Source organism: Chiloscyllium plagiosum, chromosome 10 (genome assembly GCF_004010195.1).
Source record: "Chiloscyllium plagiosum isolate BGI_BamShark_2017 chromosome 10, ASM401019v2, whole genome shotgun sequence".
NCBI classification, from domain to species: Eukaryota; Metazoa; Chordata; class Chondrichthyes; order Orectolobiformes; family Hemiscylliidae; genus Chiloscyllium; species Chiloscyllium plagiosum.
Genome location: NC_057719.1, coordinates 9579189 through 9606992, shown reverse-complemented (window position 1 = coordinate 9606992; position 27804 = coordinate 9579189). Strand labels below are relative to the sequence as shown.

Below are 27804 nucleotides of genomic sequence, written 5' to 3'. Positions count from 1 at the left end.
GTGCCCGGCATTCCGAAATGGAGGGGTGGAGGAGTGTGGAAGGATGAGAGAATGCAGGCTGCGGCCCTATGAAGCAGGGGGAGGGCTTGCAGTTCGCCTGTGTGGGGATGTGGGAGACTACAGGAGCCTGGCGGCCAAGGGCTGGCTGAAAGGCAGCTGGAGGGACGGAGGGAGGGAAGCACGCACGGAGGAGGAAGAGCAAAGAGAAAAGAGAAAAAAAAGCCAAAGGGGATAAAGAGAAAGAGCAACAAAGAAAATGTGGCTGGCCAGCACGCCTTGAAGTAGGGAGAAAAGGCAAGGGCCAGCGCCTACGGCCATACTAGTCTGAAAACGCCAGATCTCGTCTGATCTCGGAAGCTAAGCAGACTCAGGCCTGGTTAGTACTTGGATGGGAGACCGCCTGGGAATACCAGGTGCAGTAGGCTTTTTCCGCCAGCAGTGGCTGCTCAAGTCACCCCTCTGCACTTGTCTTGTGCCAGGCAATGGAGCGGCAGGTTATTTTTGCTGCTGCTGCTGTGCCTGGCATCAGTCTCCTGCAGGCACGAGACACGGAGGGGAGGAGAGCGGAGCGCTGCCAAAATCAGCAAGAAAGGCGGAAAGAAAGGGATTGGGGCTGCACGCTGTCTGCGCGTGGCAGTCAGGAAAGGCGGACAATAGACAATAGGTGCAGGAGTTGGCCATTCTGCCCTTCCAGCCTGCACCACCATTCAATATGATCATGGCTGATCATCCTTAATCAGTATCCTGTTCCTGCCTTATCTCCATAACCCTTGATTCCACTATCCTTGAGAGCTCTATCCAACTCTTTCTAAAATGAATCCAGAGACTGGGCCTCCACTGCCCTCTGGGACAGAGCATTCCACACAGCCACCACTCTCTGGGTGAAGAAGTTTCTCCTCATCTCTGTCCTAAATGGTCTACCCCGTATTTTTAAGCTGTGTCCTCTGTTTCGGCACTCACCCCGCAGCGGAAACATGTTGCCTGCCGCCAGAGTGTCCAATCCTTTGATCATCTTATATGTCTCAACCAGATCCCCTCTCAGTCTTCTAAACTCAAGGGTACACAAGCCCAGTCGCTCCAGTCTTTCAGTGTAAGGTAATCCCGCCATTCCAGGAATTGACCTCGTGAACCTACGCTGCATTCCCTCAATAGCCAGAATGTCTCTCCTCAAATTTGGAGACCAGAACTGCACACAGTACTCCAGGTGTGGTCTCACCAGGGCCCTGTACAGCTGCAAAAGCACCTCTTTGCTTCTATACTCAATTCCTCTTGTTATGAAGGCCAGCATGCTATTAGCCTTCTTCACTACCTGCTGTACCTGCATGCTTACCATCATTGAGTGGTGTACAAGAACCCCCAGATCTCTCTGTACTGCCCCTTTACCTAAATTGATTCCACTTAGGTGGTAATCTGCCTTCCTGTTCTTGCCACCAAAGTGGATAAGGATCCATTTATCCACGTGAAAGTGCATCTGCCATGCATCTGAGCACTCACCTAACTTGTCCAGGTCACCCTGTAATCTCCTAACATCCTCATCACATTTCACCCTGCCACCCAGCTGATGAAATTTGCGAATGTTATTGCTAATACCATCTTGTATATCCTGAAGATAGATTGTAAAAAGCTGCGGTCCCAGTACTGACCCGTGCGGTACCCCACTGGTCAGTGCCTGGCATTCCGAAATGGAGGGGTGGAGGAGTGTGGAAGGATGAGAGAATGCAGGCTGCGGCCCTATGAAGCAGGGGGAGGGCTTGCAGTTCGCCTGTGTGGGGATGTGGGAGACTACAGGAGCCTGGCGGCCAAGGGCTGGCTGAAAGGCAGCTGGAGGGACGGAGGGAGGGAAGCACGCACGGAGGAGGAAGAGCAAAGAGAAAAGAGAAAAAAAAGCCAAAGGGGATAAAGAGAAAGAGCAACAAAGAAAATGTGGCTGGCCAGCACGCCTTGAAGTAGGGAGAAAAGGCAGGGGCCAGCGCCTACGGCCATACTAGTCTGAAAACGCCCGATCTCGTCTGATCTCGGAAGCTAAGCAGACACAGGCCTGGTTAGTACTTGGATGGGAGACCGCCTGGGAATACCAGGTGCAGTAGGCTTTTTCCGCCAGCAGTGGCTGCTCAAGTCACCCCTCTGCACTTGTCGATAGCACGTGTATCCTTGAATATTCATTTCCCAGGCCCTGTCCACTTGAAGCCACGTCTCAGTTATCCCCACAATATTGTATCTGCCAATTTCCAAAAGAGCCTCAAGCTCATCCATCTTATGTCTCATGCTTCGTGCATTCATGTATATTATTTTTAATTTGTTACTGCTCTCACCCTTCCCATCAACCCTTATTTCACTCAACCTTACAGCATGATACCTTTCTGAGTCTTCTGCCTCATTGATACAGTTTCTTGACTTCTCTTGTTCTAACTTTCCCTTTAATTTCCTTTTTAAACATCCAGCTTGTCCCCTCCCCCCCGCTACTTAGTTTAAATGTAGCGGTGTTGCAGTAGAAAACCTGCCTGCCAGAATGCTGGTCCCTAACCTATTAAGGTGCAAGCCGTCTCTCTTGTAGAATTTATGTTTACCACAAAATATACCCCAGTGATCCAAGAACTTGAATCCTTGCTTCCTGCACCAGTTCCCCAACCACACGTTCAAGTCCATTATCTCCCTGTTTCTGGCCACACTAGCCTGAGGAACTGGAAGCAAACCCGAGATAACCACCTTGGACATCCTGCTTTTCAGCCTTCTTCATAGTTCTCCGAAGTAAAGTTTTGTTTTGGGCACATTATCAAAGCCCCAAAATAAGTAAATGTGATGCATATGACTCTTTTTTTTTCTGACACCTCAATTGTAACGACGTAAATAGCGTCTCTCTTAACTAATACTGACCAAACTAAGTTGGATTCTGATTAACAGTCAGCACATTTTTTGGGATGGAAACAAATTACAGGCGGTCCCCAATTTATAAACATCCAACTGATAAATACTTGTACTTATCAACAAGCTCCCATACAGGGGTGTATTAATATTCATCTCAAAGGTCTAGTATGTGAATGTCTGCACATAATTATGAATAACCATTTTAAATTCTTCTGCATTGTGTTCCACCTTGCTTACCACTCAACTTATGAATGAAATCAAATTTGGAACCCATTTGTAATCCAGGGCCTGATGTTTGCTTAGCTCTGTTCTGAAGTGCTTCCACTGCCAACCAAGTCAGACTTAAAATATTTTTTCAGACTTAAATGGCTTTATTGAAGTAGCTATCGCTGTTGGCAAGTTAATGGAACCCATGAACAATGGGACCTCATGACAATATTTAACTTCTGATAATCATTGATTGGATAAGCTATCAACATATTTTGTAAATTGTACAGAAGGCACCCAAGGGAAAATGATGTGTCGATCTCAACACCAGAGAAGTGTTTATTATAACTGCATCTTTTGGTATTTACAGTCAGTTATTTGTATGCAATATACCTGAGCATAAAAAGTTCAATACAAGGATCTTGTGATACAGTCGTGGTGTCCTCAGAAGACCCAAATTCAAGTCTTAGCTGCTCCAAAGGTGTGTCATAGCATGTCTGAACAGGTTGATACAAAAATATCTAAGTTTCACCAGCCTTTGCACGTAACATCAAGATTGATACTTTTCAAAAATCGTCCCTGAATCTATCCTCCTTGTTATGTATTTAGGTGACATTTGAAGTGGTTCATTGCTGCAGCTTGGCAATCTGTTTGGATGATATTGTCCTGCACACTGCTGTAACATCTCACTCAGGGGGCTTTAAAAGCTATCTAGCACTGGGATAAATAGTGGAAGGCTGTGTCTGAAACCACAAAGTGATCGTTACAAACAATTCTGTTGATTTGAGTGTTGAACCTTCTATGCGTTTAGCTGCGCAATCATACATTTAAAAAGGGTTGAGCTGGAACCAGCTAAGATTCACTCGAAATCAACAAAGGTTTCTATCTGAGCCAAGTTTTCAAAAGGACTAATCAATGCTTATTAAATCTGTATAGAAGGAGCCCCTGTAGGGACATGCAATACTTATGGACACATCTGTTATTCAAAGTGAGTTGCAGTATGACCTTTAATGTGGTGAGATGTTTGTACCCATTGCTTGATGGAATTGCAGAGGAAGTTCTGTGATGAACTAACAACAAACACTTTGCACTAATTTAGCAAAATGCCCCAAGGCCTCACAGATCTATTGTCAGAGCGCCTGACACCGTGTTACGTAAGGAGATGTCAGAACACATGACTAAAAGCTCAGACAAAGAGGCAAGTTTTAAGGAGTATCGGAAATAAAGAAGTTGGGAGATTTAGAGAGTGAGCCGCTGAACTTAAGGCCCAAGCAGCTGATGACACAGAACACCAGGTTGGATATGGCTGAGAGTCCAGAATTGGAGGAGTGTTGATTTCTTGGAGGGGAACGCGTCAATACAGGTATGGCTTAGCACTGACATCAGGATGAACCTTTGGGATATGGAGGCATGTAATTTGCTTCTGAGTTTTTCTGCTGAATTCAGCTCAACTCCATGTTTTGGAGGGCTTTTAGTACCAGTCATCTGTGCTTACAACCTACCATTGTGTAGCCAAAGTCCTGAGTGTGGCCTGACTAATGCTCATTCATCTCCCTGTCCTCAAACTGGGACAGTTTAGAATTCCATTTCACGACGGATGGTGAGTTTCTGAATCTCAGAGTCAGTTACAGAATTATGGACAACAGTAATTACTTAATGGGCATGCAATTTAATGTACACACTTTCACACCAGCAATTGTCATGATATTTTAATACTTACATGCCTATTCTTTGAATTTTATCATTGTTTGCTTTTAGTCTGCAGTTTGCCCTTTGAATAAATCACAGCATGCATTTCTCATTTCCAAGTTCTGGTCCTTGAAATCTATCCAGAAGCTAGTGATTTTCAATTAGAGCAGAATACACTTTATAAACAGCGTGCTGGCTGTCACAGGATGGGTAAGGTGTGCCCAAATCAAGGGAGTTATGAAGAACTGACAGTAGAGGAATAATATGCTATAGGGAGGATGTTATGAAACTTGAAAGGGCTCAGAAAAGATTTAGAAGGATGTTGCCAGGGCTGGAGGGTTTGAGCTACAGGGAGAGGCTGGGGCTATTTTCCATGGAGCATTGGAGGCTGAGGGGTGACCCTATAGGGGTTTATAAAATCATGAGGGGCGTAGATAGGATAAATCGACAAGGTCTTTTCCTTGGGGTGGGGAGTCCAAAACTAGGGGGCATAGGTTTAAGATGAGTGGAAAAAGATTTAAAAGGGACCTAATGGGGCAACCTTTTCATGCAGATGGTGGTGTGTGTGTGGAATGAGCTGCTAAGGAAGTGGTGGAGGCTGGTACAATTACAACATTTAAAAGGCATCTGGATGGGCATATGAATAGGAAGGGGAATATGGGCTGGGTGCTGGCAAATGGAACGAGATTTACTAGGATATCTAGTCAGCATGGACAAGCTGGACTGTAAGGTCTGTTTCTGTCCTCTATCTCTGTATGCCTTTATGACATGTGGTTCTGTGGAAAAGACACCTACTGGTCCCAGGGATCTGATGTTCATCAATAGAGGCTTTACACTGAATCACTTTCTGTGGCTTTGGAGAAAATGTTTCTTCTCTTCTTTTGTGATGTGTTTTTATGATTTCTCCCAAAGGGCCTTTAGGAAATTGCCCCAGTGACAGTGTTAGCAGTGTTCTGCACACAACAGGATTATTCCTATATTTGTCACTTCAAGCAAAAACACTTGTCCATGATTTCAGCAAACAGCAACCGTGTCCTCTGATTGTAACCGTGCCCTTCCATTCTGTATGAAATACAAGGAGAACTGATACCTTGTTACTTGCTAAATCTTTTTTGATTTGGTGTTTTGATTTTCTCATGACTTATAGGAACAGGAGTTGACCATTCAGCCCCTCATGCCTGCTCCACCATTTGATAAAATCATAGCTGATCTGATTGCAGCCTCAAATCTATTTTCTTGCCTTTTCCCCACAAACGTTAACTCCCTCATTGATCATAAATTTGTCTAACTCAGCCTTGAATACATTCAATTAATTCTGTTAATTATTTTCATTCATTTACATTTCATTTTAATTCTGTTGTCTCAGAGCAAATTGTGGTAAAAAAAAATGTAATTTTTAATGTATGTATATTTATATTGGATTTTGGTGTTTGGATTTTAAAATAGATGCAGTTGGAAGAGGGTCAACTTTGTGAAATTTTGATATTGGTTGTGGTCATGTCTACCAGAGCCATCTGGGATGCTATGGGTGTAATCTCTGCTACCGATCTTTCTTATTGCTATTGACTGAAGTACAGATAGCAAGCTGGGAAGAATATCCATGTTACATCTTTGGCAGAAGAGAGGCTCAGTCTTGCTCAGTATTTTTTTATTCATTTGCGTGATTTGGACATTGCGGCTGGGCCACCATTTATTACCCGGCTCTAGCTGCTCTTGAGAAGGTGGGGGTGAGCTGCCTTCTTGAACCGCTGCAGTCCACCTGCCATGGATGGACCCGCAATGCCCTCAGGGAGGACTTTAACCCTGTGACAGTGAAAGAACGATGATGTATTTCCAAGTCAGGACAGTGATGGCCCAGTGATATTATCACTGGGGCTGTTAATCCAGAGACCCAGATAATGTTCTGGGAGCCCAGGTTCAAATCCCTCCACGGCAGATGGTGGAATTTGCATTCAATAAAAGTCTGGGATTAAGAGTCTATTGATGACCATGAATCCATTGTTGATTGTTGGAAAACCCACTTGGTTCACTACTGTCCTTTAGGGAATGAAGCTGCCATCCTTACCTGGTCTTACTGACATGTGACTGCAGACCCACAGCAATGTTGCTGACTCTTAATTACCATCCGGGCAGTTAGGGGTGGGCAATAAATGCTGGTCTAGCCAGTGACACCCTTATCCCATGAATTAATTTTTAAAAAAACGGTCAGGATGATGAGTGGCTTGGTAGGGAACTTGCAGATGCTGTATCTGCTGCCCTTGTCCTTCAAGATGGAAGTCGCCATGGGTCTGGAAGGTGCGAAGAAGCTTTGGTGAATTTTTGCAGAGCATTTGTAGATAGAAAATACTGCTGCTCCTGAGTGCCAGTGGTGAAGGGGGTAGATGTTTGTGGATGTGGTGCCAATCAAGCAGGCTGCTTTGTCCTGAATGGTGTCAAGCTTCTTGAGTGTTGTTGGAGCTGCATCCCATCCAGGAAATTGGGGAGTATTCCATCACACTCCTGACTTGTGCCTTGTAGATGGTGGTGCTGGAAAAACACAGCAGGTCAGGCAGCATCTGAGGACCAGGTGAATTGACATTTCCGGGCAAAAGCCCTTCACCAGCCCTTTTGCCCGAAACATCGATTCTCCTACTCCTCGGATGCTGCCTGACCTGCTGTGCTCTTCCAGCACCACAATCTCAACTCTAATCTCCAGCACCTGCAATCTTCACTTTCACCTTGTGGACAGGCTTTGAGGAGTCAGAGGATGAGTTGTTCACTGCAGTATTCCTCGCCTCTGACCTGCTCTTGTAGCTACTGTGTTTATGTGGCAAGTCCAATTGAGTTTCTGAGAATAAATTCTGAGAATATATTGTACTGAATGGCTGGTTGCATTATATTTGAGTTGCATGTTTGACAATGCTGCTCCTTTAACAAGATTATGATAGCCTTGGTGTTTTTTCAGTGTGGTCGTAAAGACACAGGTTGAGTTGTCTAGTTTGGGTGGGGTTTTAGGGCCAATTTGATTATAGCTAACAGATACTGCCTCAGGAAAAAGGCTTTCAAATTTTAAAAAAATAATTATACAATGAAAGTAGCTAGTTCTTCCAGCTCAGCTTTTCTCTGGTTTGGTTTTGTTTGGTTTGGTTTTAGCAGTCTGGCTGCTCACTGAAAGCAGTCAGTGTATGGCTGCTGATCCAAGAAGCAGCTCCATGGAAGAAGGTGTTCCACGCTGAATCCCTCTGCCATCTCTCTCTCTCTGTCTCCTGTAAGTTCCTGTGGTTTGGTTTTACCTTTTGTGACAAGGGTGTTTATGAGGATTGTTGCAGGAATTTGGAACAACAACATTAAGTTGGGATAATCTGTTGGCTTTTCAGATCGGTTAAGTTATTCTATAATCTGTTCTCTTTCATTTGTATTCCAATCAATAATCTTACAAATAAATTCTGTTTTGTTTAAATCTAACTAGTTTGAGCAGCTGCATCCCTCCTGTAATATCCACGTTACACCTGCTTAAAACAACAAGCAAAGTTAGAGTGTGCTCTACTTTCTTGAAATGTTTTGAGGGGGTCTGGCCTGGTCCTTAACACATGAGAATCCTTTGGAAGACATCCGGTTGAACTTAAGAGTCTGTCCATTAATGTTAATGATGCTGAGCTTAGCTCTGTAATAGCTACTGGGATCCTGTTGAGGCAATGGTTAGCTCTTCCCAGCAGCACTTCATTGTATCCTGATGGAAGGAGCTTATCACATGATGCCAATTAACCCTTTCAGTTGCTAATTTCCTGAGACAACTGGGGTAGGTATAGTTGGGACTTGATAGAGCTTCTTTTGTAACTGCATGTTTAACTTAGAATCATAGAGATGTACAGCATATCCCATCTGCCAGCACCTGGCCCATATCCCTCCAAACCCTTCCTATTCATATAACCATCCAAATGCCTCTTAAATGTTGCAATTGTACCAGCCTCCACCACTTCCTCTGGCAGCTCAATCCATACACGTACCACCCTCTGTGTGAACACATTGCCCCTTAACTTCTGTGCAGGTTTCACATATAATACCAACGTAATGTAATATTGTACTTCTTATTAAAAGACCCTCATCTGGCAATACATAAAACTGTGAACCAAGTATTTAAATCTATCTTTTTCATGGTAAGTGAGTCTATTCTGTTTCACCATGACAAGATCCCAAATTTAAATTTAATAGTTAGCACAATTACATTTGGCTTGATTGCTATGGTAATTAAAAGAACTGAATAAAGTCACTAAACATGATTTAGTTTTTTTATTCTCTTCAAAAATGGATTTTCTTCTATTAATTTTATTTGAAGCTTCTCTTCAGAAGTAACAGGTAATTTATTATAGAATCATAAAGTAAATAAGAGACCCTTTGGCCCATCAAGACTGTACTACCAGGACTACACTAGCCCCATTTTCCATCACTAGGCCCATTGCCTTGAATATTATCACCTTTCTAGTGCTCAACTAAATACTTTTATATTTTCCATGCATCAGATTTCTGATTATCCACTAATATTGATATGAATGATATAAACAGGTAGAAGGTTGAAGGAAAGGGAAGTTATTGTACTCAAGGAAATCCATTCATTTACCGGTCATGTACTGTCTTTCCAACCGTGGTCTCTATTTCTGTGATTTGACCTGTTGAGGGAGAGTTCTGCCCAGTTCTCTAAGGCCCTCCCACCCCCCCCCCCCGACAGTTCCAGCAAAACGGGGGGGGCGAAAATGAGTACCGCAGCTGCTGGAGATTAGAATCAAGTGGTGCTGGAAAAATACAGCAGGTCAGGTAGCATCCGAGGAGCTGGAAAATCAACGTTCCGGGCAAAGGCCCTTCATCAGGAATGAAAAGTCAGTTCCAGCAAAACCCCCATCACAGGTATTCATATACAAGAATACAAGAATAGGGAAGGACACATTTGCCATGTCATAGAGTCATACAGCACGGAAACTGACCCTTCAGTCCAACGTGTCTATGTCGAACATAGTCCCAAGCTAACTAGTCCCATCTGCCTGCTCCTGGCCCATAATCCTTTAAACCTTTCCAATTCATGTACTTATCCAGATGTCTTTTAAATGGTGTAATTCTACCCACATCCACCACTTTCTCAGGAAGCTCATTCCACACACCCACCAAGTAAAGTTTATTCCTCAAGTATCTCTCTCCTCTACCTTAAAAATGTGCCCCCATTCTTGAAACTCCCCCATCCCAATCCATTTACCCTATCTATACCCCTCAAGATTATATAAACTTCTTTAAGGTCATGTCTTAACCTCCTATACTCTCGTGAGAAAAGTCCCAGCCTATCCAGCCTTTCTTTATAACTGAAACCTTCCATACCCGGCAACATCCTGGTACATCTCTCCTGAATCCCCTCTAGCTTAATAACATTCTTCCTGTAACAGGGCAACCAGAACTGGACATAGTACTTTGGCCTATTATATTGTTCATGGCTGATCTGTTAGTCCTTTTAGCTGCCTGCGCCCTGTAGTTCTTAACACCCTTGTCAAACCAAAATGCCAGCTTTTTTTGACATTTATAATTGACACATGGAGTCAACGGGGTCAGCGTGAGTTTGGGTGAGTGGCATGAGTTCATGGGGGGGGGGGGGGTGCTGGGGAGAAGGTAGCAAAGCGTACACACACTGGAAAGAAGATGGCTGAGTTGCCACAATGCATCCTGTAGAAGGTACCCACTGCTTTCACTGTGCATCAGTGGGGAAGGCAGTGAATGTTGATGGTGGAAGGGGTGCCAATCAAAGCCAAATCTTTGATGGTGTTCATCCAAGTGGAGGATATTTATTAATGTTTATTGATACAATCATGCAGGTCATAGGCAAGATGGATAGCTAAGGTCTCTATCCCAGGGTATATTGGCATTGTGAGCTAGGCCCTCATTTAATACCCAACCTTAATTGCTCTTCAGAAGGTGGTGGCAATCCACCCTACTGAACTGATGCTGTTTCTCAAAGCAATGCAACGGTACGAGTTTCTCAATATATACATCAGGTTTTATTTAGAATGCCTTAAAGGTTGTCGACATTCAATAAATGTCTGAACTCATGATTACAGCTCAGCTTTCAGTAATTTCTCTGGTATTGTAGACTCATAGAGTCACAGATATGTACAGCATGGAAACAGACCCTCTGGTCCAACTAGCCCATCCCGACCAGATATCCTAACATAATCTACTCCCACTTCCCAGCACTTGGCCCATATCCCTCTGAATCCTTCCTATTCATATACCCACCCAGATGCCTTTTAAATGCTGCAATTGTACTAGCCTCCACCAGCTCATTCCATACACGTACCACCCTCTGCAGGAAAATTTGCCCCTTAGGTCCCTTTTATATCTTTCCCCTCTCACATTAAACTTATGCGCTCTAGTTCTGGATTCCCGCACCCCAGGGAAAAGACTTTGTCTATTTACCCTATCCATCCCCCTCATGATTTTATAAACCTCAATAAAGTCACCCCTCAGCCTCCGACACTCCAGTGAAAATTGCCCCAGCCTATTCAACCTCTCCTTATAGTTCAAATTCTCCAACCTTGGCAACATCCTTGAAAATCTTTTCTGAATCCTTTCAGGTTTCACCACATCCTTCAGAAAGGAAGGAGATCAGAATTTACTTTGCTCCGAATCAATGTCCAAGCATAACCAGTCAAGCACAGTGACCATAGATCAATTTTAGATTAGATTAGATTCCCTACAAGGTGAAACAGGCCCTTTGGCCCAACAAGTTCACACCGACATTCCGAAGAGTAACCCACCCAGAACCATTTCCCTCTGACTAATGCACCTAACACTATGGGCAATTTTGCATGGCCAATTCACCTGACCTGCACATCTTTGGACTGTGGGAGGAAACCAGAGCACCCGGAGGAAACCCACACAGACACAGGGAGAATGTGCAAACTTCTCACAGTCAGTACCCAAGGTTTGAATTGAACCCGGGTCCCTGATGCTGTGAGGCAGCAGTGCTAACCACTGAGCTACCGTGTGGACTTTCAGAACCAAACACAGAACAATCGATCAACTGAGCACCTCATAGTCTGTTTTTTTTTCCTGAATGTGTATTTTTGGGGTGGGGTGAGTGAGAATTCCAGATCTAGCCTCATTTGGATCTGGTAAACCTGATACCTTATTGGTTGAGCTAATCACCAAATATTTGGGCCAGGACATCAAAACAACTAAGGAAGAGATTCAAATATTTATTTGATTGAAGGTATTTCTAATTTGGTAGGAAATGGGAGGTTCCTAAAATAAAATAGGAATGTTCTGGATGTAGGTTTGCTCGCTGAGCTGGAAGGTTCATTTTCAGATGTTTCGTCACCACACTAGATAATATCTTCAGTGAGCCTCCAGACGAAACATTGCTGATGATTCCTGCTTTCCATTTGTATGTTTGGGTTTCTTTGGATTGGTGATGTCATTTCCTGTGGTGATGTCATTTCCTGTCCTTTTACTCAGGGGGTGGTAAATCAGGTCCAAGTAAATGTGTTTGTTGATAGAGTTCTCGTGTGTATCTCTGTTTGGCTTGTCCTAGGATGTATGTGTTGTCCAAGTGGCTCGTTCAAACCAGCGTCTACTCGAAAACAACACATTCGGACCGAATATTGAACTCAGAAGCAATCACCTCGACATCCACAAACGAAGCTTCAACAGAACATTATTCCAAAGAGCCACCACACACTGCAGCACAGAGGAACTACGCAGAGCAGAGGAAAATCACTTATATAGTGTATTCAAAACGAATGGGTACCCAATGAACACAGTCTGCAGATTTCTCAGCAACAAACCCAAACAAGCAGACAAAACATGTCCAGAAACCCTAGCCACTCTGCCCTACATCAAAGACATCTCAGAAATGATTGCCAGACTACTCAGACCCAATGGCTTCATGGTAGCCCACAAACCCACCAACACACTAAAACAGCAGCTAATGAACTTGAAAGACCCTACACAGACAAGATGCAAAACAAATGTCATTTACAAAATACGTTGCAAGAACTATAACAAACACTACATTGGACAAACGGGCAGAAAACTAGCCACCAGGATACATGAACATCAACTAGCCACAAAATGACATGATCTTCCCTCACTAGTATCCTTACAGACAGATGAGGAAGGACACCATTTCGACTGGGACAACACATCCATCCTAGGACAAGCCAAAGAGTGCAAAGAACACCCATATTGTTAAAATTCCACTGTGGAGGAGAAAGTGAGGACTGCAGATGCTGAAGATCAGTCAAAAAATGTGGTGTTGGAAAAGCACAGCAGGTCAGGCAGCATCTGGGGACCAGGGGAGTTGACATTTCAATCATAAGCTCCTCTGCTTGAAACATTGACTTTCCTGTAGCTCGGATGCTGCCTGACCGGCTGTGCTTTTCCAGCGCCACACATTTTGGTACCACTGTGGAGTGCTGCCTCCTTAAACTGCTGATCAAACATTTGCAGAAGGCAATGGCAAATCCCACTGCAGTACCTTAAAACAGACAGACCAATACAGAAGACCATAGTTGGCATCAAGAGAGGGGGAGCCTTTCAGATGTCACTGACAGGTGTGCCTTCCATATTTCTCAGTTTGGCACAGCTGCACTCAGTGAGTGTTACTTCATTTATGATAGATCTTTAACCTTTGTCATAGGCTACAAGATGTACTGCAGAAAATTACCAAAGATCCTCAGACAATATCTTATAAACTCACAAGCTTTTCCATCTCGAAGGACAAGGGCAGCAGATACTTGGGAACACCACCACCTGCAAGTTCACCTCCAGGCCACTCACCACCCTGACTTGGAAATATATTGCCATTCCTTCACTGTTGCCGGGTCAAAATCCAGGAATTCCCTCCCTATGTGCATTGTGAGTCAACCAACTGCAGGTGGACTGCAGCGATTCAAGAAGGCAACTCACCCCCACCTTCTCAAGGGGTAACTAGGGATGGGCAATAGATGCTGGCCCAATCAGTGACGTCCACATCCCACAAATGAGTTACAAAAAAAAACAAATCTTGAGGTGTAACTTTAAATGGCTGCATGTATTTCTGATTAAAATCCCCAGCACATAATGAAGCAGAAAGGAAACCAGGCTTCTCCCTGACAATATCTAAAAAGTAATATGAAAAGCATTAAGGTGACTTTTCATTCATTTACGTCAACAGCATTGACGTTGGATAGGTGAACATGGAAATTAGACACGAGGGCACTTAGAGTTGTTTGGTTGGAGGGATGAATGTGCTTTCCTTTTATCTGGGTGTCTCAATCAATCCTTTTTGGATCTGTTACATGGACTAAACTTATTGCCACTGGCTTAATGAGTACTCTAAAAGACAGTAACTCCCTGACGACATCATTAGAGTGCTTTATATTTAGTTAATCTGTTCCTGTTGCTGTGAAGATACTAGTCTACCTGCAGTGAATGATGATGGAATCATTTAAAAAGAAAATCTCTTTCATGTTAATGTAACAGCACTTCAACCAGTCAAAGTAAGACCCAAGGGTGTTCATGAATATATATGCACACATACGCACGCAAATTTCATTAATGTTTCATGGTGGTTCCAAATTGGAAAATGTTGGTGCCCTACTTCTAAAATAAAACCAACTTTGCGTTGCTTTTACCAGTCCTTATTATAAAAGTGATTATTTTATTATTGCTACAATTTGTTTTTTGTTAATTCCTCATTTCTTGGAGTATATTAGATTAGATTACTTACAGTGAGGAAACAGGCCCTTCGGCCCAATAAGTCCACACCGCCCCGCCGAAGCGCAACCCACCCATACCCCTACATTTACCCCTTACCTAACACTACGGGCAATTTAGCATGGCCAATTCACCTAACCTGCACATCTTTGGACTGTGGGAGGAAACCGGAGCACCCGGAGGAAACCCACGCAGACACGGGGAGAGTGTGCAAACTCCACACAGTCAGTCGCCTGAGGTGGGAATTGAACCCAGGTCTCTGGCGCTGTGAGGCAGCAGTGCTAACCACTGTGCCACCGTGCCGCCCACTTTATGATTCAAGCAGTTAGTTCACTAAGTTCGCCTTCTCCGAGACGGGAATCATTGACTATCTAAAGACCACTAATTGCTCCTGTCAATGGCTGGATAGGTAAACTCACTATCAGTGTCATGGTACTACACGGAACAGGAAGATCCCAAGGTAAAGAAAAGCAGTGCAGGTCCTGGAGGTCTGAAATACAAATGGTGGCAGAGGAACTGAGCAAATCTGGGAGCATCTGTGGAACAGAGTTAACTTTCTGAGTCCAATTCTTCCACAGAAGATTCCTTTTGCAATTTTTTTAATTCACTTGTGGGACATGGGTGTCACTGGCTGACCAGCATTTATTACCCGTCCCGAAAAAAGTTAGCTCTGCTTCTCTCTCCACAGATGCTGCCAGACCTGCTTCTCTGATGCTTTCTGAAGAAGATTCCATGGGTTTACTCACTGCTCATGGACTAACTAATCTCAGCAGCAATGATTATAAGGGTGCTTTAATTAGACACGGTGCCCTTACTCTGAGAAAGGGAAGAATAGCATTTGAGTGATCCAAGCATCCATGAAGCCAGGGAGGATTCAGCATCTTCAGGGAACAAAGGAAGAGAATTAGCAAGGTGGGACAAAGAGCACAATCGGTAGCCTTGCACAACAAGTTCTTGTGATCCCAAATGGGCTGCCTGAAAAGCAGTGCATGGTATATCATTGATTACTTTTGTAAAGGAATTGAATGAAGAGTTGAAGATGGAGTATTTGCAGGACTAAGCAGGAGAGAGCAGAAGGGTGAAACTAACTAACAGGCAGGTCCTTCAAGAAACTAGAACACTCACAGTGGATGGAATGACTGTACTGTACCAATGAATGATTGCATCTGGTAAATAAAACAGCGTTCCAGAGCAAGTGACTTTTTTAAAATTTGATTTATTATTGTCACATGTACCACAATACAGTTATAAGTATTGTTTGGCGTGCTAACCAGACATATCATACCCTACTTAAGTACATCAGGATAATAGAACAGAATGCACAATAAAGTGTTACAGCTACAGAGAAGGTGCAGAGAAAGATCAACTCTAATAAAGGAGAGGTCAGTTCAAAAGTCTGATAACAGCAGGGAAGAAGCTGTTCTTAAGTCTGTTGGTACGAGTTTTCAAATGTTTGTATCTTCTGCCTGATGGAAGAGGGTGGAAGAGAGTAAGACGGGGTGGGAGAGGTCTTTGATGATATTGGCTGCTTTCCCCAGGCAGCAGGAAGTGTAGATGGAGTGAGTGGATGGAAGACTGGTTTTCATGATAGACTGACCTGCATTCGAAACTCTCCGTAATTTCTTGCAGTCTTGGGCAGAAGGTCAAATGGTTATTAGACATTAGGCATACCTTGTGGGAAATATGAGAGGAAGGAGGTCAAGGAGGGACATGGGTATCAAGTGTAAAGATTGGCCAGATGTTTGGTTTCCAAAAGTAAAATCAGCCATTTGCGTTGTAATAAATATTCCTTATCCTAAATGCCTTTTGATTTTGCACCAGATTCATGATGTGATAGGTAATGGTTTTTCTTATCAAATATTGCTCTGAACTACCATTTTCCATTACTCCCCATAGTTCGATTGAGTCTTGTATGTTGTTCCATTACAGTATATGAATGGACTATGTGGTCACATGGATTCTTTAAGACACCCATTAGTTTTGTTTTCATGCAACAGTTCATAGAAACATAGAAACTAGAAGCAGGAGTAGGCCATTCAGTCCATCGAGCCTGCTCCACCATTCAATATGATCATGGTCGACCATTCATCTTAGTACCCTGTACCAACCTTCTCCCCATATCCTTTGATCCCTTTGGCTCTAAGAACTATATCTAACTCCTTCTTGACAACATTCAATGTTTTTGGTTCAACTTGTTTCTGTGGCAGAGAATTCCACAGGATCACCACTCTCTGCGTGAAGACATTTCTCCACATCTCACTCCTAAATGGCCTACCCCATATCCTTAGACAGTGAGCCCTGGTTTTCAACTTCCAGTCATTAGACAAACCCTTTCTGCATTTATCATGATTAGTCCTGTTACAGTTTGATAAGTTTCTATGAGAAAGCTCATCATTCTTCTAAACTCCAGTGAATATAGTCCTAACCATTCCGATCTCTCTTCATATGTCAGTCCTACCATCCCAGGAAAAAGTCTTTGTTGCACTCCCTCATCAGGTACAGAGACCAAAACTGCACATGCTACTGCAGAGCCATAAGACCATATGACATAGGAATGGAAGTAAGGCCATTCGGCCCAGTGAGTCCACTCTGCCATTCAATCATAGCTGATGGGCATTTCAACGCGACTTACCCCGCACTCTCCCTGTAGCCCTTAATTCCTTGCGAGATTAAGAATTTACCAATCTCTGCCTTGAAGACATTTAACGCCCCGGCCTTCACTGCACTCCGTGGCAATGAATTCCACAGGCCCGCCGCTCTCTGGCTAAAGAAATGTCTCCTCATTTCTGTTTTAAATTGACCCCCTCTAATTCTAAGGCTGTGCCCACGGGTCCTAATATCCCCACCTGACGGAAACAAATTCCCAGCGTCCACCCTTTCTAAGCCATGCATTATCTTGTAAGTTTCTATTAAATGTCCCCATAACCTTCTAAACTCGAATGAATACAATCCCAGGATCCACAGCCGTTCATCATATGTTAGGCATACCATTCCACGGATCACCGGTGTGAATCTCCGCTGGACACGCTCCAGTAGCATTATGTCCTTCCTGAGGTGTGGGGCCCAGAATTGGTCACAATATTCTAAATGGGGCCCCACCAGAGCTTTATGAATTCTCATTAGCACATCACTGCTTTTACATTCCAACCCTCTTGAAATAAATGACAACATTACATTTGCTTTCTTAACCACGGACTCAACCTGCAAGTTAACCTTTAGAGAATCCTGTACTAGTACTCCCAGATCCCTTTGTACTTTGGCTTTATGAATTTTCTCATCATTTAGAAAGTAGTCCATGCCTGTATTCTTAATTCTAAAGTGCAAGACCTCGGGTTTGCTCACATTGAATTTCATCAGCCATTTCCTGGGCCACTCTCCTAAACTGTCTAAATCTTTGTGCAGCCTCACCACCTCCTCAGAACTACCTGCCTGTTAACCTAACTTTGTACCGATGGCCCTAATAGTATTATTGCTGAATTGTTAACCCAGAGTCCCAGATAATGTTCTGGGGACCTGGGTTTGAATCCCATCATGGCAGAGGGTGGAATTTAGACTCAATAAATACCTGGAATTAAGAGTCTAATGATGACCACTTAAGGAAGGAATCTGCCATCCTTACCTGGTCTGGCCTAATGAGATTCCTGACCACATTTGCAATGTGATTGACTCTTAATTGTCCTCTGGGAGAGTTTAGGAGAGTGGTCCAGGAAATGGCTGATGAAATTCAATGTGAGCAAATGCGAGGTCTTGTACTTTGGAAAAAAGAATACAGATTCTAGATTAGAGTGGTGCTGGAAAAGCACAGCAGTTCAGGCAGCATCCATGGAGCAGGGAAATCGACGTTTCAGGCAAAAGCCCTGTATCATTCCTGATGAAGGGCTTTTGCCCGAAACGTCGATTTCCCTGCTACTCGGATGCTGCCTGACCTGCTGTGCTTTTCCAGCACTACTCTAATCTAGAATCTGGTTTTCAGCATCTGCAGTCCTTGTTTTTACCTAATTAAGGATACAGGCATGGAAAACTTTCTAAACGGTAAGAAAATTCATAAAGCCAAAGTACAAAGGGAGTGCTCGTCCTGGATTCTCTAAAGGTTGACTTGCAGGTTGAGTCCGTGGTTAAGAAAGCAAATGTAATGTTGTCATTTATTTCAAGAGGGTTGGAACGTAAAAGCAGCGATGTGCTAATGAGAATTCATAAAGCTCTGGTGGGCAATTAGGGATGGGCAATAAATGTTGCCGAGCCAGCAATGACCGCATCCTGTGAATGAATAAAGGAAAACAAAAGGTATAGTCTCACCAGGGCTCTGTACAATGGCAAAATTACAAAATCCCCATGCCTTCACAGGCATACACCATACCTTCATAAAATACTTTTAAGGTGCAATAATTAAAAAGTCACATGGAATTTGTGAGTGTAGCATGCTTTTTCACATCATGTTTAACTGGTGTGCAACATCTTTCTTAATATGGCTTTTGTTTCTGCTCCAATGAAAACCAAATACTGAATGTATTAGCTTTGCTAGAAGCTGAGTTGGGCAAGTGATTTGTGATTACTGAGACTTGCTCAGGAGATCAGCATCTTCACTTTTACTGTGATACTGTTAAGCAAAATTTGGCAAATGTCGCAATGCACGGTAAGTCAGCAGTAAGGTGGGCTATGGTAAAACCATTTTCCCGAGCAATAGGACGTCAGTTTTAAATGTGCTTGCTTATGACATTGATATATTAATGCTGCATGCATTTCTTTTCCAAACATTGTGATTAGTTGCTTTTATTGACACCACTGCCAGCTACTTAACTAACCCCTGCTATTCTTCTGCTTCTTTTTTTTTGCTCACAAAGTTGAGTTAATCAAGGCAAACATGCAAGGTAGAAAATTGTATTTCATTCTCGATGACTTGAAGTTGCTCTGTGTAATGGCTTGTGCTGATTACTGCACTCTTTTAAAGCACTGATTCATATTTTTGTTTTAAATATTTTGACCTTCCATTGCAATCCTGAAACCTTGTTTCGTCCTTTCAATTGAGAGACATTGCTCTGAGATATTGACCATTCAAAGTCATTGCCCTACTAACACTCCATTCCAATTCTGCCGTCACTCTCAACTTTGAATGCCTTGCACAGTATTTGGGGCTGAAACTGTGGTGACCGTTCTTTTACTGTTCTAGAACATGGCCAGTAATGTTGGTCAGAGGCAAATCACTGTTCGTGCAAAGTGAGAATGACTGTATCCGTAGTGAGAGAAAGTGAGGGCTGCAGGCGCTGGAGGTCAGAGTCGCAAAGTATGTCACTGGAAAAGCACAGCAGGTCAGGCAGCATCCGAGGAGCAGGAGAATCAACATTTCGGGCATAAGCCTCACTCCTAATGAAGGGCTTATGCCTGAAATGTTGATTCTCCTGCTCATCGGATGCTGCCTGACCTGCTGTGCTTTTCCAGTGCCGCACTTTTCGATTCTGTATCCATAATGAACCAACCAATATTATTTTACGCCATTTGAATTGATGAATATAGGTCCAGATCTCTCTCAACTGATGCTATATGTTCGTATTTCACCTTTTATTGCTAATTGATAACAAGTTGATGGGTTATGGGGAGCAAGCAGGAAAGTGGAATTGAGGTCAAGATGAGGTCAGCCATGAGCGTGTAAATTAGTAGAGCAGGCTTGAGGTGCTGAATGGCCTCCCCTCCTGCTCCAAGTTCTGATATGATTCATCGCCACATTCCAGCAAATCACCAATGATCTTTCATCCCCTGGGTCATTAAGAAACCATCTGTCTTAAAAAATATTTAGAGATTTTGCATCCACTGCATTTTGAGTCCAAAGACTCTCAACCCTCTGACAGAAAAAAATGTTTCCTTATCTCTGTTTTAAATGGTCAGAAGTCATACAACATCAGTTTATAGTCCAACAGGTTTATTTAAAATCACAAGCTTCGGAGCATCCTTCATCTGGCGATGAAGGAGCAGCACTTTGAAAGCTTACGGTTTCAAATAAACCTGTTGGACTATAACTTGGTGTCGTGTGACTTCTGACTTTGTTCATCACAATCCAACACCAGTACCTCCACATCTCTTTTACATGGGCACTGTCTGATTCTTAATCTATTAACCCTATTTCTAGATCCACCCACAAGGGAAAACATGCTTTTGACACACATCCGGTCAGGTCTTCTCAGAATTATTTTATATTTCAATTCAGTTACATTCTAAAAATTTGTGTTCTCACATCAGTATCAAGGAAGACCTATTGGAACTGCAGTATGACCTGTGTCTGAGTCCTGATAGACTTCATCCCTAAGTTGGAAAAGAATTGGTTATAGACAATAGACACTAGGTGCAGGAGTAGGCCATTCTGCCCTTCGAGCCTGCACCACCATTCAATATGATCGTGGCTGATCATCCTTAATCAGTATCCTGTTCCTGCCTTATCTCCATAACCCTTGATTCCACAATCCTTGAGAGCTCTATCCAACTCTTTCTTAAATGAATCCAGAGACTGGGCCTCCACTGCCCTCTGGGGCAGAGCATTCCGCACAGCCACCACTCTCTGGGTGAAGAAGTTTCTCCTCATCTCTGTCCTAAATGGTCTACCCCGTATTTTTAAGCTGTGTCCTCTGGTTCGGATAAGTGAGATAGTTGACGTAATTTTCCAAATTTCCCTGGATTTTGGGAAAATTCCAATGGAAAATAGAGAATGTAACTCCTTTATTCAAGAAGGAAGGAGACAGAATGTTGGAATCTTTTGGCTGATTAGCCTAACATCTGTTATTGGGAAGATTTTAGAAGATGCTGGTTTTATTGGCGATGTTATGAATTCAAAGCAAACAGGTACACGATTGTGAAAGGGAAATCATGCTGAGCCAATTTAGTGGAGTTATTTGTCAAAGTCAAAAGTACTGTGTATAAACATGGCTGTGTTGTGCTTGGATTTCCAGAAGGCTGTTCATCAGATATTGCATCAAAGCTTATTGTGGAAACTTCAAATACTGTTGTAGGGGTAAACATTTTGGTGTGCATAGAAGATTAAAGTGGCCAACAGGAAGCAGAGAGTAGTCTTAAATGTGTCATTTTCTGGTTTGCAAGCTGTAACAAGTGCTATGTTGCAGGGATCGGGACTGGGGAATCAGAATTTTGTAATTTTTATTAATAACTTTGATGAAGGGACACAAAAAGGACCGGAAGAGAAAAGCTACAAAGGCATATAGAATAGATGGCTGAAGTGAATGGGCAATCTTTCGAATTATTTGGGAAAATATGAAATTGTTCACTTTTATAAGAAGAATAAAAAGGAAGTGTGTTATCTACATGGTGAGAAACTGCAGAGCTTTGACATGCAGAGGGATCTGGGCATCCTGGTGTATGAATCACAAAAGGTTAGAGTGCAGGCACAGCAACTAATTAGAATAGATTTTAGAATATTGTCATTCATTGCAAGGGTAATTGAAGGAAGATTATGCTTCAGGATTTCTGATTTGTATATTTGTAAGTTCTATCCAGTGTGATGGGCTCTCAGATGGCTGTTCATTCCATTGTGTAATCTGCAGACTCCACAGTGTTGCTTGGAGGGTATTAGTGAGACTGCATACTGTCTACTGTGATATGGGACCAATATTGGCCTCCGTGTTTAAGGTAAGATGTAAATACTTTGGAAACAGTTCAGAGAAGGTTTGCCAGATTAATGAGCAGATTGTCCTATGAGGATAGGTCAGAAAGACTAGACTTGTATCTGCTGGAGCTTAGATGACTTGTGTAAAACATGTAAAATCCTGAAGGGATATATGGTGCATGTGGAAAGGATGTTTAATTTTATGTAGAACTAGAGTTCAAAGCTAGAAGACAGAGGGTGGTGGTGGAGGTTGTTTTTCAGACTGGAGGCCTGTGACCAGTGGAGTGCCACAAGGATCGGTGCTGGGCCCTCTACTTTTTGTCATTTACATAAATGATTTGGATGCGAGCATAAGAGGTACAGTTAGTAAGTTTGCAGATGACACCAAAATTGGAGGTGTATGGACAGCAAAGAAGGTTACCTCAGATTACAGATTACATCTTGATCAGATGGGCCAATGGGCTGAGAAGTGGCAGATGGAGTTTAATTCAGATAAATGCGAGGTGCTGCATTTTGGAATAGCAAGTCTTAGCAGGACTTATACACTTAATGGTAAGATCCTAGGGCATGTTGCTGAACAAAGAGACCTTGGAGTGCAGGTTCATAGCTCCTTAAAAGTGGAGTCATAGGTAAATTGGATAGTGAAGAAGGCGTTTGGTATGCTTTCCTTCATTGGTCAGAGTATTGAGTACAGGGGTAGGGAGGTCATGTTATGGCTGAACAGGACATTGGTTAGGCCACTTTTGGAATATTGCATGCAATTCTGGTCTCTTTTCTATCAGAAAGATGTTGTGAAACTTGAAAGGGTTCAGAAAAGATCTACAAGGCTGTTGCCAGGCTTGGAGGATTTGAGCTATAGGGAGAGACTGAACAGGCTGGGGCTGTTTTCCCTGGAGCATCAGAGAATGAGGGTGACTTTATAGAGGTTTACAAAATTATGAGGGGCATGGATAGGATAAATAGACAAAGTCTTTTCCCTGGGGTGGGTGAGTCCAGAACTAGAGGACATAGATTTGGGGTGAGAGAGGAAAGATATAAAAGAGACCTAAGGGGCAACTTTTTCATGCAGAGTGTGGTACATGTATGGAATGACCTGCCAGAGGAAGTGGTAGAGGCTGGTATAATTGCAACATTTAAGAAGCATTTGGATGGGTATATGAATAGGAAGGGTTTGGAGGGATATGGGTCAGGTGCTGGCAGGTCGGACTAGATTGGGTTGGGATATCTGGTCAGCATGGATGGGTTGGACCGAAGGGTCTGTTCCCATGCTGTACATCTCTATGACTCTAGATGTTTCTGGCTAACAATACAGGGTTGCCTGTTAAAGACAGAATTCAGGAGAATTGTTTTATCTCATAGGGTGGTGAGTTTTTGGGACTATTGTCCTTGAAAGACCAAGTCCTTGTATATTTGTAGAGCAGACGTAGGTAGGTTCTTGATAAGGGAAGGGGGTGAAAAGTTAATGGAAATACGTGGAATAATAGCATCAGCAGTGAATGGTGGAAGAGACTCGAGGGCCCACTCCTGTTTCTGATTTGTATGTTTGTAAGTTCTATCCAGTTGATGGGCTGTCAGATGGCTGTTCCCTCCATTGTGTATAATGAAGACTCCACAGTGTTGCTTGGAGGATCAGGTAGCTGGCAATAAAGGAAATTTGTTTGCTCTCTTCAGCATCGCAAATAACCTCCACGTGCTCCCAACTAAGTCTCTCGATGCCAAAGCTACTGTCCCACCCTGTATGTTAGTTTACACCTGGCAGCAGTTTTGACAATGAATCTGGGAATATTTGCTTTTGGATTTTTCTCAAAGGCCAGCGCATGCAGCAAATGGAACAACTGAAGTGGCTGAAGTCACACAGTGAAATGTTAGTAATGATCACAGGTGGAAAATCATTTTCCTGCTGTTTTCCCAACTCTGTTCATTCCATTTGTTTGAAGTACATTTAGGCTTTCACTTAAATGGTAGACAAAGGGAATTTTTTTGAATGTGATCATATTGGACAGAACTATTTCAATTTCCCTTATCTGCAACATGCCAAAACCTGATCGTTTTTGTAAATGTGTCATGCATTATTTTGCTCTGTGTAAGTACAGGAGGTGTCCGCTGTCCCCTACCATCTTCTGCTGAATACATTGACTCTTGCTGGCATTTGGTTCCATGCTTGTCAGAAAATCTTTGGAACATGAACTAAGTGAGACCATTCTTCTGTGTTCTATGGACTGGATTTGGCATCAATGGTAAGGCTAGCATTTATTGCAATTTATAAATCCTCTTGAGAAGGTGATGGTGACCTGATCTCTTGAAAGGTTGCAATTGATGTGGTGAAAGTATTTCCACAGCAAAAAGTTCCAGGTGTTGGCCCAGTCACAATGAAAGAGCGATGTTGTATTTCTCAGTCAGGCTGGTGAATGACTTAGGGGGGAACTTGTAGGTGATGTTCCCATGCATCTTCTGCCCTTATCCTTCCAGGACGTAAAATGCTGTTGTTTGAAAAGGTGATGCTGAAGGAGCTTTAGTGAGTTGCTGCATAATAGCTTGGACACATTTATTGCAACGGTGCATCGGTGATGGAGGGAATTAAAGTGATGGATGGGTTTCTTTGTCCTAGATGATTTTAAGTCTCCTCATGGCTCATCCGGCCAAATGGAGCATGCTTCATCATAATCATGGCATGTGTCTTATTGATACTGCTTACGTTGTAGAGAAGATTTACTCACTGCAGATGTCCCAGCCTCTCCCCTGCCATTGTAGCCATTGTATTAATGTATCCTGTCCAGTTATATGTCTGCCAATGGTAAGTCCCAGAAAATTGTTGGTGTGGGACTTGTCACACATGGGAGTTCAACAGCAATTCTGAAAGAAATAAAGTGAAAGTACTTGCATTTGTATACAGCCTTTCAGGATGTTCCAAAATAATTTAATATTCGTGAAGTACTTGGGTTCCATCATTATTGAACCACAGCATTCAATTTGTGCAAAGCAACTTACACACACAGCCATGTGAAAATGACCAGATAAACCTTTTTGTGATGTCTTTTTAGCAGTACATATTATCTAGGACATCGGGGCCCTTGCCTGCTCTTCTTTGCTGGCCTCTGGTTGGCCATCAGCTATGACGCCCTAATGAAAAAGGACTGGGGTCGTCCCTCATCAACTGCACAAGGACTTGGTGAGACCATACCTGAATTATTGTTTGCAGTTTAGGGCTCTTTTTTTCTGAGGAGGGGTCTTCTGATCATAGACAGAACATTTACCAGACTGATTCCTGGGCTGACAGAACTGATGTGTGAAAGGAGACTGGTTTGATTAGGAGTCACTGGAGTTTGGAAGAATGAGGGGGAGAAACTTATAGAAATCTTTAAGATTCTAGCAGGGGAGATCCAGAAAGGATGTACCTGATAACTGAGGATTCAGAACCAGGGCCTACAGTCTAAGAGTATGGGGCAGTCCACTTCGGTCCAAGATGAGGAGAAATGTCTTCACCGAGAGAGTGGTGAGCCCGTGGAATTCTCTGCCACAGAAAACAGTTGAGGACAAAACATTGAATGTTTTCAAGTAGGAATTAGATTTGGTTCTTAGGGTTAAAGGGACCAATGGGCAAGGGTAGAATGTGAGAAAAAGAGGACTGAGTTGGACGATTAACCATGATGGTATTGAATAACAGGCTCAAGGGACTGATTGGTCTCCACATGCTCCTACCTTCTATGTTTCCCTCATCAATAAGAAAAGCCTGTTGTCTCTCCATGGGGAGACAGGCTCAGCCAGATATTTACGGTGGGAAACAGGTAGCCCACCTCTCCTTATAAAGCCCAGGATCCCGTGTCCAGCTTTTCAATGGCCTCCTCCACTTGCCTGAGTGCCTTCAACGATGGCCGAGAGGATGTGGAGCAAGAGAAATTCTGTTAGGAGTTGCTGTGTGTAATTTAAATGCACCAGCTGGCAGACTGGGGAATGGAGAATTCAGGCTGCAGATGTAGAGGGGAGGTGCCAGCCACACACTGTTTGACTCACCCAAGTTTAAATATTGATGGTTCAGGCAGGAATAGCAGGAGCTGAGCTTCAAAGGACCAGTGACTCACTGGTGAAGAAAATAGGGCGAACGTCATTGAGAGACTTGTGAGCCTCTGTGTCTCTGCTGCTATACAGCCTGCTCAGTCAGCACTAGATCAACAATAATAAAGTGCTTTGAGGTTCCTATGCATCCATCTCATAGAACACAGCTACAGGAGTAGGCCATTCAGCCTATAAAGCTTGTTCTGCTTTTCAATGGGATCATGGCTGATTTGTGCCCTCACTCCATATACCTCCTTTTGGCCTTATACTTTAATACCTTACCGTCTTTCAAGTTCATTAGCTGCTGTTTTAGTGTCTTGGTAGGTTTGTGGGCTACCATGATGCCAAGGGATCTGAGTAGTCTGGCAGTCATTTCCTAGATGTCTTTAATGTAGGGAGAGTGGCTAGGGTTTCTGGATGCTTGTTTGGGTTTATTGCTGAGAAATCAGCGGACTGTGTTCATTGGATACCTGTTCTTTTTGAATACACTGTGTAGGTGATTTTCCTCTGCTCTTCGTAGTTCCTCTGTGCTGCAGTGTGTGGTGACTCATTGAAATAATGTTCTAATGCAGCTGGGATGATTGCTTCTGTAGTTCGGTATTTGGTCTGTATGTGTTGTTTTCCTGGAGATGCTGGTTTGAAGTTCCCCATTGGCTGTTCGCCAGGAACAGCAGTTTGTTGTTGTTTTCCTCCTCTTTAGTGAATTTTATGCTAGTAAGGGTATTATTGATGGTCTTGAAGGTTTTACCTAATTTGTTTCATTTAGTATTGCAAAGGTGTCATCCACGCAGTGGATCCAAAGCTTGGGTTGGATGGTTGGCAGAGCTGTTTGTTCAAGTCTCTGCATTACTGCCTCAGCTAAGAGCCCTGATATCGGAGATCCCATGGGTGTTCCCTTGGTTTGCCTGGAGGTTTTGTTTTTGAACATGAAGTGAGTGATAAGGCAAAGGTCCACTAGCTTGATGATGTTGTCTTTGCTGATGACGTTGGTGGTGTCTGGTTGTATGTGTCTTTGGTTCTTCTAAAAGTCAGTGTTTCTTTGGCCAGGTTGATGAATGTAAACAGAGCTGTTACGTCAGAGAAGACCATTATTTTATCCTCTTCCATCTTGGTGTCTTTGATAGTCTTCAGGAATTCTTGGATGGAGTGCATGGAGTGGTGTGAGTGTTTTAGTCTTTGGTGTAGCTCCTTGGTCTTATTTATTCCTCTAGATTTCTGACATTTTTTTTAGCAAGGCTGTGAAAGACTACTTAGCACTGGAAAGACAAAAAAAAAATGCAAAATATTGTTATCCTACTGAGAATCATAGAGTCATAGAGATGTATAACATGGAAACAGACCCTTCGGTCCAACCTGTCCATGCCAACCAGATATCCCAACACAATCTTGTCCCACTTGCCAGCACCCGGCCCATATCCCTCCAAACCCTTCCTATTCATATACCCATCCAAATGCCTCTTAAATGTTGCAATTGTACCAGCCTCCACCCCCCACTTTCTCTGACAGCTCATTCCATACATGTACCACCCTCTGCGTGAAAACGTTGCCCCTTAGGTCTCTTTTATATCTTTCCCCTCTCACCCTAAACCTATGCTCTCTAGTTCTGGACTCCCCCGCCCCATGGAAAAGACTTGCCTATTTATCCTATCCATGCCCCTCATAATTTTGTA

The 27804-nt window shown here is 43.2% G+C and overlaps 1 protein-coding gene and 2 non-coding genes across 40 annotated transcripts in view; all 3 read left to right on the top strand.

Annotated features, from left to right (window-relative positions):
* Window positions 1-27804, top strand: part of nrxn3a (neurexin 3a) — a 2002176-nt gene that overhangs the window by 910430 nt on the left and 1063942 nt on the right. The window lies entirely within an intron of this gene.
* LOC122554049 lies at window positions 307-425 on the top strand. Its single transcript, XR_006312912.1, has one exon. It is a non-coding gene; the product is annotated as a 5S ribosomal RNA (ribosomal RNA).
* LOC122554039 lies at window positions 1972-2090 on the top strand. The gene has a single exon (XR_006312905.1). It is a non-coding gene; the product is annotated as a 5S ribosomal RNA (ribosomal RNA).